The following is a 10,561-nucleotide window of genomic DNA, read 5'->3' as shown; positions in this document are numbered from 1 at the left end:
TATTAATCTTTTATTCACAATTTTGGGATTTGATTATAGCCAACATTTTGGAACCACAATCTTTGCCCTGTCTAAACCCATGTTAGTCATTTAATTCTCCCTTGTTGGTCCCTATGAAACTCAGGTCCTACTTTACTTAAGTCATAGCACTTGTTAGCTTCTACTTATATAAATGGTGTGAAAGGTTGAAAATGGCTCTAAGTTCTTTAATCCCCCCACTTCCATCAAGAGACTGGGTCCATGTTCCCTCCCTGTCTATTCATGTAGACTCTGTAACTGTTTTCACGGATAGAATATGGCAAAAGCTCCCTCCGTGCCTGAGCTTACGCATTAAGAAACTGGAAGCATTCACTTCCTGGTCATTGGAACAGTATCTGGGAGCCTTAAGCTGCCATGGAATCCCCTACAGTTGAGAGAGGGTCCCAGCAAAGCCAAGCCTTCCAGTCATCTCTTCCAAGAAACTGGACAAGTGAGTAAAGTCTTTCAGAGCAGTCATCCCCAAGCTAAATACCACCATGTGACTCCAACTGATACGACATAGAAGAACACCCAGCTAAGCCTGCCTAAACTTATGACCCACAAAATCATGGGATATAATTAAATAGTTGTTGTTTTAAGTTTAACAGTAATTTTTACACAGAAATAGGTAACCAGAAATTAGCTTGGACAAATGGCTACCGTGCACTAGAAAGACAGATGGAGAAAAAAGCATATAATCCTTAAAAAAAAATTTTCCCTTTTGAAAAGAAGAGAAAAAGTAATAACTGAAAATCAGATGTAGAAGCTCTTTCAAGCTCTGTTCTCTGCAGATTCTGGATGAGAAATGAAGATCATATGACAGGTGGAATATATAAAAAAGATGAGGCTTTAAGGAAGTCAAATAAGGGTGATAGCTTCTCCCTTACTTTGTTTAACCTCCCTGAATATTCTACCCCCATATACAATCTGGGGAGAAGACTTTTCTTCAGCTCCATATTTCGAGGATGGAAAAGTTGTACGAAGAGTGGACTAGGGCAAAATTCTAAAGTGCCCTTTGTTTGCTTTCAATGCAGACTCTACTTTAAAACTGCTCTGGCTATTGGTGGAGATAGGAAATGATGTAGCCACAACAGAAAACAGTGTGGTGTATATAACCAAATTTGGGTATATATCCAAAAGAATTGGAAGCAGAGTCTCAAAGAGGTATAGGTACAGCCATGTTCACAGAAGATTTCTTCACAATAGTCAAAAGGTAGAAGCAACCGAAGAGTCCACTGATGGATAAACAAAATGTGTTTACATACATATGGTGGAAAATGATTCAGCCTTAAAAAGGGGTGAAATTCTGATACATGGTACCACATGGATGAGCCATAAAACAATATGCTAAGTGAAATAAGCCAGTTACAAAAAGATGATTACCATTTGATTCCACTTATATGAGGCATCTACAGTAGTCAAATTCATAGCAACAGAGAGTAGAATGGTGGTTGCCAGGATCTGGGGTGAGGGGGACATTGAGAATTGTTTAGTGGGCACAAAGCTTCAGTTTTACATGATGAAAAAGTTCTGGAGATTCTGTACAACAATGTAAATACATTTAATACTACTGAACTTAACACTTCAAAGTGGTTAAGATGGCAAATTTTATGTCATGTATTTTTACCATAATTTTTTATAAAAGCTTTTTTTGAGGGGGGTGTGTAGAGGTTGGTTGCTCTGTATTTTGGGAAAATGGCTGCTCTGCTGGGTATGGTATATCCTCAGCAGTTCCAAAGATCAATTGTATTCATTGTTTGAAGCACTTAAGAGGAATTTGTCATGTATGGTACATTGTTTGGAAACTGTATTTTTTCTTTTTAGTTCCCAAGATTTAAAGAATAGACACCACTGGAAAATCTTCTTGTAATTTATGGTCATGTGCATAAGTTTTTATTGCCTTAAAAAGTATAGATGCTCTTGAACATATCTCCCCAGGCAAGGGAAACAAAAGCAAAAATGAACAAGTGGGACTATATCAATCTGAAAAGCTTCTGTACAGCAAAGGACACCATGAATAGAACAAAAAGGTATCCTACGGTATGGGAGAATATATTCATAAATGACAGATCTGATAAAGGGTTGACATCCAAAATATATAAAGAGCTCACACACCTCAACAAACAAAAAGCAATAAACCAATTAAAAAATGGGCAGAGAACCTGAATAGACAGTTCTCTAAAGAAGAAATTCAGATGGCCAACAGACACATGAAAAGATGCTCCACATCGCTTGTCATCGGAGAAATGCAAATTAAAACCACAATGAGATATCACCTCACACCAGTAAGGATGGCTACCATCCAAAAGACAAACAACAACAAATGTTGGCAAGGTTGTAGAGAAAGGGGAACCCTCCTACACTGCTGGTGGGAATGTAAATTAGTTCAACCATTGTGGAAAGCAGTATGGAGGTTCCTCAAAATGCTCAAAATAGACTTACCATTTGACCCAGGAATTCCACCTCTAGGAATTTACCCTAAGAATGCAGCACTCCAGTTTGAAAAAGACAGATGCACCCCTATGTTTATCGCTGCACTATTTACAATAGCCAAGATATGGAAGCAACCTAAATGTCCATGAGTAGATGAATGGATAAAGATGTGGTACATATACACAATGGAATATTACTCAGCCATAAGAAAAAAACAGATCCTACCATTTGCAACAACATGGATGGAGCTAGAGGGTATTATGCTCAGTGAAATAAGCCAGGTGAAGAAAGACATGTACCAAATGATTTCACTCATATGTGTAGTATAAGAACAAAGGAAAACTGAAGGAACAAAACAGCAGAAGAATCACAGAACTCAAGAATGGACTAATAGTTACCAAAGGGAAAGGGACCGGGGAGGGAGGGATAAGGGCAGGGAAAAAGAAAGGGGGCATTACAATTAGCATGTATAGTGTGGGGGGTCATGGGGAGGACTGTGCAACACAGAGAAGACAAGTAGTGATTTTACAGCATCTTACTACGCTGATGGACAGTGACTGTGAAGGGGTATGTTGGGGGGGACTTGGTGAAGGGGGGAGCCTAGTAAACATAATGTCCTTCATGTAATTGTAGATTAATGATACAAAAAAAAAGAAATGTAAATAAATAAATAAATGAAAATGAAAAAAAAGAAAATAAAAAGTTTAGATGCTATAATACTAATTTAACAATTGCTAATATTTATTATTTACTATATACCAGAGCCTGGGTCATGCTACATCAGTTAGGATGGCTTAGGTTACATTGTACCTACAATCTCCAAATCACTGGGTTTTCATTTAAAGTAAATTAGTTTATCTCTTAGCCATACTACACACATTGGCTGAGGACTCTGTTTTGGCATATCATCATCTTCATCCTAAGACCCAGGCTAACAGAACTGCCAATATCTGGAACATTGAAAATACCCTATCAGAAATAAAAACAAAAGCATGTACAGAGTTAGCCAAACTGAAACATTTGAAGGCACAGTCCTCAAGACTTTCCTTACTTATGACACCAACTAGAAGTTCAGGGATTCCCAAAATTACACTCAGGTTTAATTATTCACTACAAGGGGACTCAAAGAACTCACTGAAAGTTATTATGCTCACAGTTACAGTTTATAATGAGAAAGCTATGCAATCCTCAGATTGCATTTCTCTCCCAGCATCATTGTGTGACAATACATGCAGAATATTGGCAACCAAGGCAGCTTTCCTGAGCTTCTGTGTCCAGAGTTTTTATTGGGGTTACAGAGTCATGACTGATTGAATGATTACTCACATGGTTGAACTCAGTCTTCAGGTTGACCCCAAATCCCTACCCTAACTCACATGGTTGGTCTTCCTGGTGTGGCTAGCCACTGCACTAGAACTGTTGGATGTAGCCAGCCCCATCCTAGGACCAGTGTGGGCACCCCGACCCTAACCTAAGATGCTTCTATCAGGTATGATATCAATTACCTTCCAGAACACTAAGGTCAAATGTTAGTTCTTTCTTTGGACAAGGCCAAATTCTTTACTACACAGCATGTCAAAACACACAGTAGCTTTTAAAGCTTCCACTCAGAAGTAGCACATGGCATTTCCTCTCATGTTTCTTTGGCTAAATCAAGTCACAAAGCCAATTCTAACTTCAAAGGGGGTGGGAAGATATATGTTTCCCATAGATGATTAGATGTAAGTGATTAGAAATTCAGTCTGTCATATAAGTATTTTTATGTGTATTATCCATTTCATTCTCTCAACAATCTGCTATCATTATCTCCACTTTTCAAATAAAGAAACTGAGCACTTGGGAGGTTAAGTGACATGTCCATAGTAACACAGCTAGTAAGGTAGAGCTGGAATGCCTGGTCTTAAGCCAAAAAACTCTAGCTCCATAGCTCATGCTCTTTAAGGCAATTAAAAGGGAAAAAATATCCTATAGCATCATCAAATCTCTTCTTTTCTACATTCAAATAATACTTGATGAATACTTCTCAAGTGCCAGGCACTGGATTACGGTGTGCTGGAAATACGTTGGTGAATGAATGCCCACTGACCTCTTGAAACTTTGGAAGGGCAAAATAGAGGTAAGGGTAAAATAAAGATGAAGATGGATGAAATTACATCAAAGCAATAAAAAACAAAATAGGATAACTCTTTGCCACTTCTCCTTGCTTGAAAATAGTTAACAACAGGTAAAGCATAGGCACTGCCCAATCTGATGGCAACTGTGAACTATTGTCCCACTTGTGCTGTGCTGTCTGGCTCAGCATTAGCCCTGTCCTTACCATGCGTCCTCCAGAGAGGACACCTTTTTCTGGAAGTATGAGAAAGGAATGTGTTTTTTCTTTTTCTGCTGGGTTTCCTGAGGAGACAAAATGTTGGGAGATATTCTGTCACCACTAGAGATCTATCTGTCTGAGAATGGGACCACTATAGAGGAAACCAGGTAAGGCACAAGACGTGCAAACCAGTCCTTTGACAAAATTGAATCTCCTGGATCCAGCCATGTCTAAAGACTTTTCAGTTATGTGAGCCAATCCATTCTCTTTTTATGGCTAACAAATTAAGGTGAATTTCTGATATTGAAATAAAAGTCTTATTACACCCATATATTCCTCCCCTTTTTAAAGTTTCCAATGCCACACAAGCCATCATATGCTCTACACAGGTAGGGAGAGAGGTTTGCATTTAAGATATGAGGAAAAACCTGAGGAAGGCGAATAAGGCTCATTGGGGATGATACAAATTTCCTAGGCACCAACTGCTGAAATTATCACCCTACCCATTCTCCCAGCCTGCAATTTTTAGAAAAGCATGAATAGCAACAGGAGGAATTGGCCACCAAGATGCATGAAGAGATACCAGCATACTGAATATCTTATCTCGCCACTAAAAAGATTTAGTACTAGAAAGCTGCAGTGAAGTGTCATATCCCAAAAATTCATTACAGCCATAAAAAGCACCACCATATTTTCATGAGCTATTAAAACAAACAGTTAAAAATAAAGCCCACTTGGTTTCCAATATCCTTCACATGATCATATTTTTCCATGTATTTATGAAGCAACAAAATTTGGTTAACTGCAATACATCTCGTTGTAACTGATTCAGATTTCTACATTCTCTTTTGTCCCCTAAAATAATAAGCTACAATTTCTCCAGCCATATAATTTATAAATTACATGGACTTATATCACAACATGAAATACATTCTCTTTGTTTCTCCTCTTGATCTTTCTCAACTAGCCTTTCATTTTAACGATTCTTGATGAAATCTCCACAAGCAGTGAGTGACATGGGCATAAGAATAGTATAAAGGAAGGGCATTCACATTTATTTGGCACCTATTATGTGCCATCAATATCATGTTTTTTTAAATTTCATTTAATACTGATCTTAAGTTTAAAGCAGTTGTTTTTGCCCACATTTTTCTGATGGAAAGCCTCAAAGAGGGGAAATTATTTGCCCAAGTTTAAACAGCTATAAAATAGCAATGGTAGACACGGTTGGTTGCACGTGCATAACTACTTTCTTTCTTCTTTGTTTGTCAAACATACTTCTCATTAAAGAAGATGAAAATAGTGAATACATTTAATTGCTTCTAGAGCATGAGCACCTGACCTGACCTAGACAATAGGGCCTGAGGGAGAGAATGCTGGCAATTATGGGGAAAGTTTTCTCTCTGATTAAAAAATAAAATACACACACAGGAAAAGGATATTCTTTTCTCCTACTTTATGTATATGGATGAGGTCTTGTAATGATGTGATAACCTGGAGCTGCAGCAGCCTTCTTGGAATTATGAGGGTACAAATCTGAAGATGAAGTTGAGTACTCTAAAGATGGCAAAAAGGAAAAGTGGTTCTTAATGACCTCTTTGAACCTCTTATTTAATTCATGCTGAAACCCCTCTATTTCAGTATCTAGAACAATGCCTGGTGCATATTAAGCACCTAACAAACAGAATAAATGAATGATTAACTTTTAAAAATTTGTCGTCCTGGAAGATAAAAGAAATATCTACCAAAGCTTAATTTTCATCTACCCTGTGATGCAGCAATTCCACTCCTAGGTATATATACAAAAGAAATGAGTGTTATGTGTCCACAATAGACATATGAAAAAGTGTTCATAATAATTCCAAACTAGAAATAACTGAAATGTCCATCTCAATTCAAATGTCCAGGAGAATACATAAGTAAATGTTATAATCTTCATGCTTTGGAATATTATACACCAATATAAAAGAAAAAACAATATTCACAATAGCATGGATGAATCTAAAAGACATAATATTGAGCAAAAGATACAATACATGCAAGAGTACATACAATTGGATTCCATTAAATAAAGTTCAAGAACTTATCAGTTCAAAGAATCCATGGTGATAGAAGTCAGTGGTTACCTCTGGGAAGGGGGAATGTTTACTGAGGGTAAAGAGACATGAGAGAATCTCCTGAGGTGATGGAAATGTTCTACCTTTTGATCTGAACCACAGTTATTTGTGTTGACACACATGTAAAAAAATCATCAAGCTGTACTTAAAATGTGTGTACCTTACTGTATATATTACAAATTAGTTTTTAAAAAGTTTTGTTTTTCTTGGCATTTTGTGAAGGAGGTATAGGTAACATATTTTACTCAGTATTAATTTAGGGAAGATACTATCTTAAGTGCCTTACAAAATAACCTTTATAATAACCCTATCAAGTAGGCATTGCTATCTGTATACCACAGATGCAGATAGAGACTCAGAGAGATTAGGTTACTTTCCAAGGTCACACAGCTAATCAATGTCAAAACTTTGGGTTTGAATACAAGTTCATCTGACCCTAAAGCCCATGATTTTTTCTCTGTGTTGCTATAAAATGGGCAAGCACCTGCATAGCCAACTTCCCAACGTCATGGAAAGACTCATTACTGTGATCCAGGAATATTCCTCTGGAGGTGGATTTTTCTGTAGAAATTGCCCGAGTAGAACAGAAAAGACTTTATGTACAAAGATAGTCATTGCAGAATTTATAATAGTGAAAAACTGGCAACCATGTAACTATTCAACAGCATGTAGTTAAGCAAATTAGAATATATATATTCAATAGAATATTATGCAGCCATTAAAAATTATGCTCAAGTGAGCTTGTGATATATAATGTTCAGTGGGGTTAAACAGAATAGAAATTGCATTTATTTTAAGACTACAACCATGAAAAATAAAATTGTTTAAACTTATGCCTGTAGAAGCAAAAAGCCTGGAAGTGTTTGCATGTAAAGAACTTTAACACTGAAGAATGTGATTTGGTAAGATAGTTGTAGGAGTTGGGGTAGGTGGGGGGGTCAGCAAGAGGACAAGGACTTCCATTTTTTGTTTTGTGAGTTCTGTTTTTGATATTTTTACAATGAATATGCATAATTTTATAATAAAATTTTAATTTATTAGAAACAACTGGAAAGAAATTTATAAAATATTAACACTGGTTGTCTTTGGATAATGGGATTTAGGAGATTTTTTTAATGTCTTCTTTCACTTTCCTGTACTTTCTAAGATTCCTCTGATGAGCATATATTTCTTTCTATCTAAAAAAAAGAACTTATTACAATGAGAAGATGCATTTAAAAGCATTCTGTAATCTGTGAAGCAATTCAATTATAAAAAGGGTTTTATTACTATTATAAAACATACTAAATGCTGACAATGCTGTTTTTAAGGGCATAGGGCAAATACTCTATCCATCTGCCCAAGCACTCAAGTTTTGCCACAGCTACCACCTTCCAGAAGGAGAGGGAGGGAGTCTGGTCCTTTCAGAACAATTGTAATGCTTACAAGTTTTTCTGGCAAAACTGCAGATGTTAGATTAGAAAGGATTGTTTTGGGGCTGTGCCTCTCTGCCCAGGCTGCCCATTAGAATCACCTGGGGAAATGTTTTTAAATGCCCCACCCCCAGAGATTGGAATTCAATTGTTTGGGGTGAGACCCAGGAATGGGTGCTTTTAAGATGTTTTCCAGTTAATGATAGTAAGCAGAATGGAGAGTGAAGCCTTCAGGAGATGCTGTGGATAAATCCTCTACACCAAGCACAGGAAAGAGTACTTCCTGAAACTCCTCTGGGAGCACTTAACACTCTCACCAAAACACTAGGAAAATATTGCTTTCTTCAAACCAACCTGAGGGTTTTTTTTTTTAAGTAAGAATTTTATTCCGCATTTCTTTATTTACAGTTTGCAATGGTCATCGCAGTCTTGGCAATGTAACCTCACATGGTAGAAGGGGTGCAGAAGCTCTCTGGGGTCCCTTTTATAAGGGCACTAATCCCATTCATGAGGACTCCACCCTCATGACCTAATCACCTCCCAAAGGTTGCACCTACTAATACTGTCACATTGGTGGTTAGGATTTAAAATGTGTTTGGAGAGGAACATAAACATTCAGTTTGTAGCACCATTTTATAGATAAACTAATTGAGACTCCAAGAAAGGAAAGTAACATGCCTGAGAGAACAACTTGTAAGAGACAGAACCAGAAGGAAAGAGAACTCAGGACAGCAACCTTGCACTCTTACCCACCTTACTAAATTCCAACTGGTTGTAGTTTTTAGACAAAAGTCTTAGAAATTATTTAGAAATAAAGATTACAACCTTAGAGATAACTCTTCTCTAGATATCATACCCAGATATTATAATAGGAAGAATATTGAATAGGAGCTGGCAGCAGTGATTTGCTATTATAGTGTTTTATTGGAAACAATTCATTTTACTTAAGATTTACTTCTAAAATCCTTAGTCTGACTAATGACAACCTTATGAAATGATTTTTTTAAAAAAAACAAAATGATTTTGCTTCCTGAAAAATTCACATAATAAAATATATGACAGATAACCATAGTCATATATTTAGATCCACAATTACTAGATACAAATACAAAGAGCTAGAGAGAAGATATCATACATGCTTTTAATCAGGAAAGAAAAAGACCTCTCTAATCAATGTCTTGCAAAACCATTAACCAAAGTCCTAAACTGAAGCTCAAATAATTGAAAAATGAAAACGATCCATCTATTCATGACAGGGAGATTGCAGTCTTATAAAAAAGTTGAATGCACGTACGGATGAAAAGGATTGGCACTGCGTTTGGTAATAACTGGCTAAATAACATTCATAAACAAATGGAAGAAATAACTAAGTTGAGAGTAGAAGTTAGAATTTTCCTTATCTTTGTCAAGAGGCCACAACACATTCATCCAAAATTTTGATGCTTAAATCATTAGTTAGGTGGAATAGAACTGACAATGACATTAAATTATAATTCATCCAGCCATCCAATCATCCATTTATCTCTGCATCCTCTAGGTTTAACCACACAAAATTGCCGTTATTTGATCACTTTTGACTTACAAGAAAGAACCACAACTTGGTATGGTTCAATATAAAATATTCAACTAATATTTATCGAACATGCTACCTGTTCAATTCACTATGCAAAGTGTGGGGAGTAGAAATTGAATAAGACATACTGAGGGCAGGGACAAGGGACAAGGGTCATGTCATTGTAAAATCTACTTAGCCTGTGAAAAAGGACCATTTTATTCTTTAACGTAATCTATATGCTGTTCTTCTCCTTCTAGCCCCTTTGTCAATTAAGTAAGTTTGTAATCAAGACAGGAGACAGACCTGTGAAATGTAAATGAATTTATGTGAATAAAGAATGCTGAGATCTGGGTCACTTAAATAATCCTATTCTTAAGACAGAACTTCAAAAGAATTATGAATCACCTGTATAAATAATGCCTTATGCTGACACCTACCCTAAAGGCCCTATAAAACCCAAAACCCTTAAGTGTACCTCCTCTCTGAGGTTGCCCAAACTCCCCTTTCTTTGAGTGTATACTTATTGCCTTAAAGACTTCTCACTGCTCAACTTACTGCATTTTGTCTGTGTGGTTTTCTATTGACAATTGTCTTTGTTACTTTGCTATTTCATTCTGTTTTCCAAATTTAAGCACAAGTCTTCACTCTTTCTCTGTTCTACTCCAGATAAGTAGGGAAGGGCTACTAAGATCTCTGATTTGGGCCTGCAAGTTCC

Source organism: Manis javanica, chromosome 5 (genome assembly GCF_040802235.1).
Source record: "Manis javanica isolate MJ-LG chromosome 5, MJ_LKY, whole genome shotgun sequence".
NCBI lineage: Eukaryota > Metazoa > Chordata > Mammalia > Pholidota > Manidae > Manis > Manis javanica.
This window is presented reverse-complemented; position numbering follows the sequence as displayed.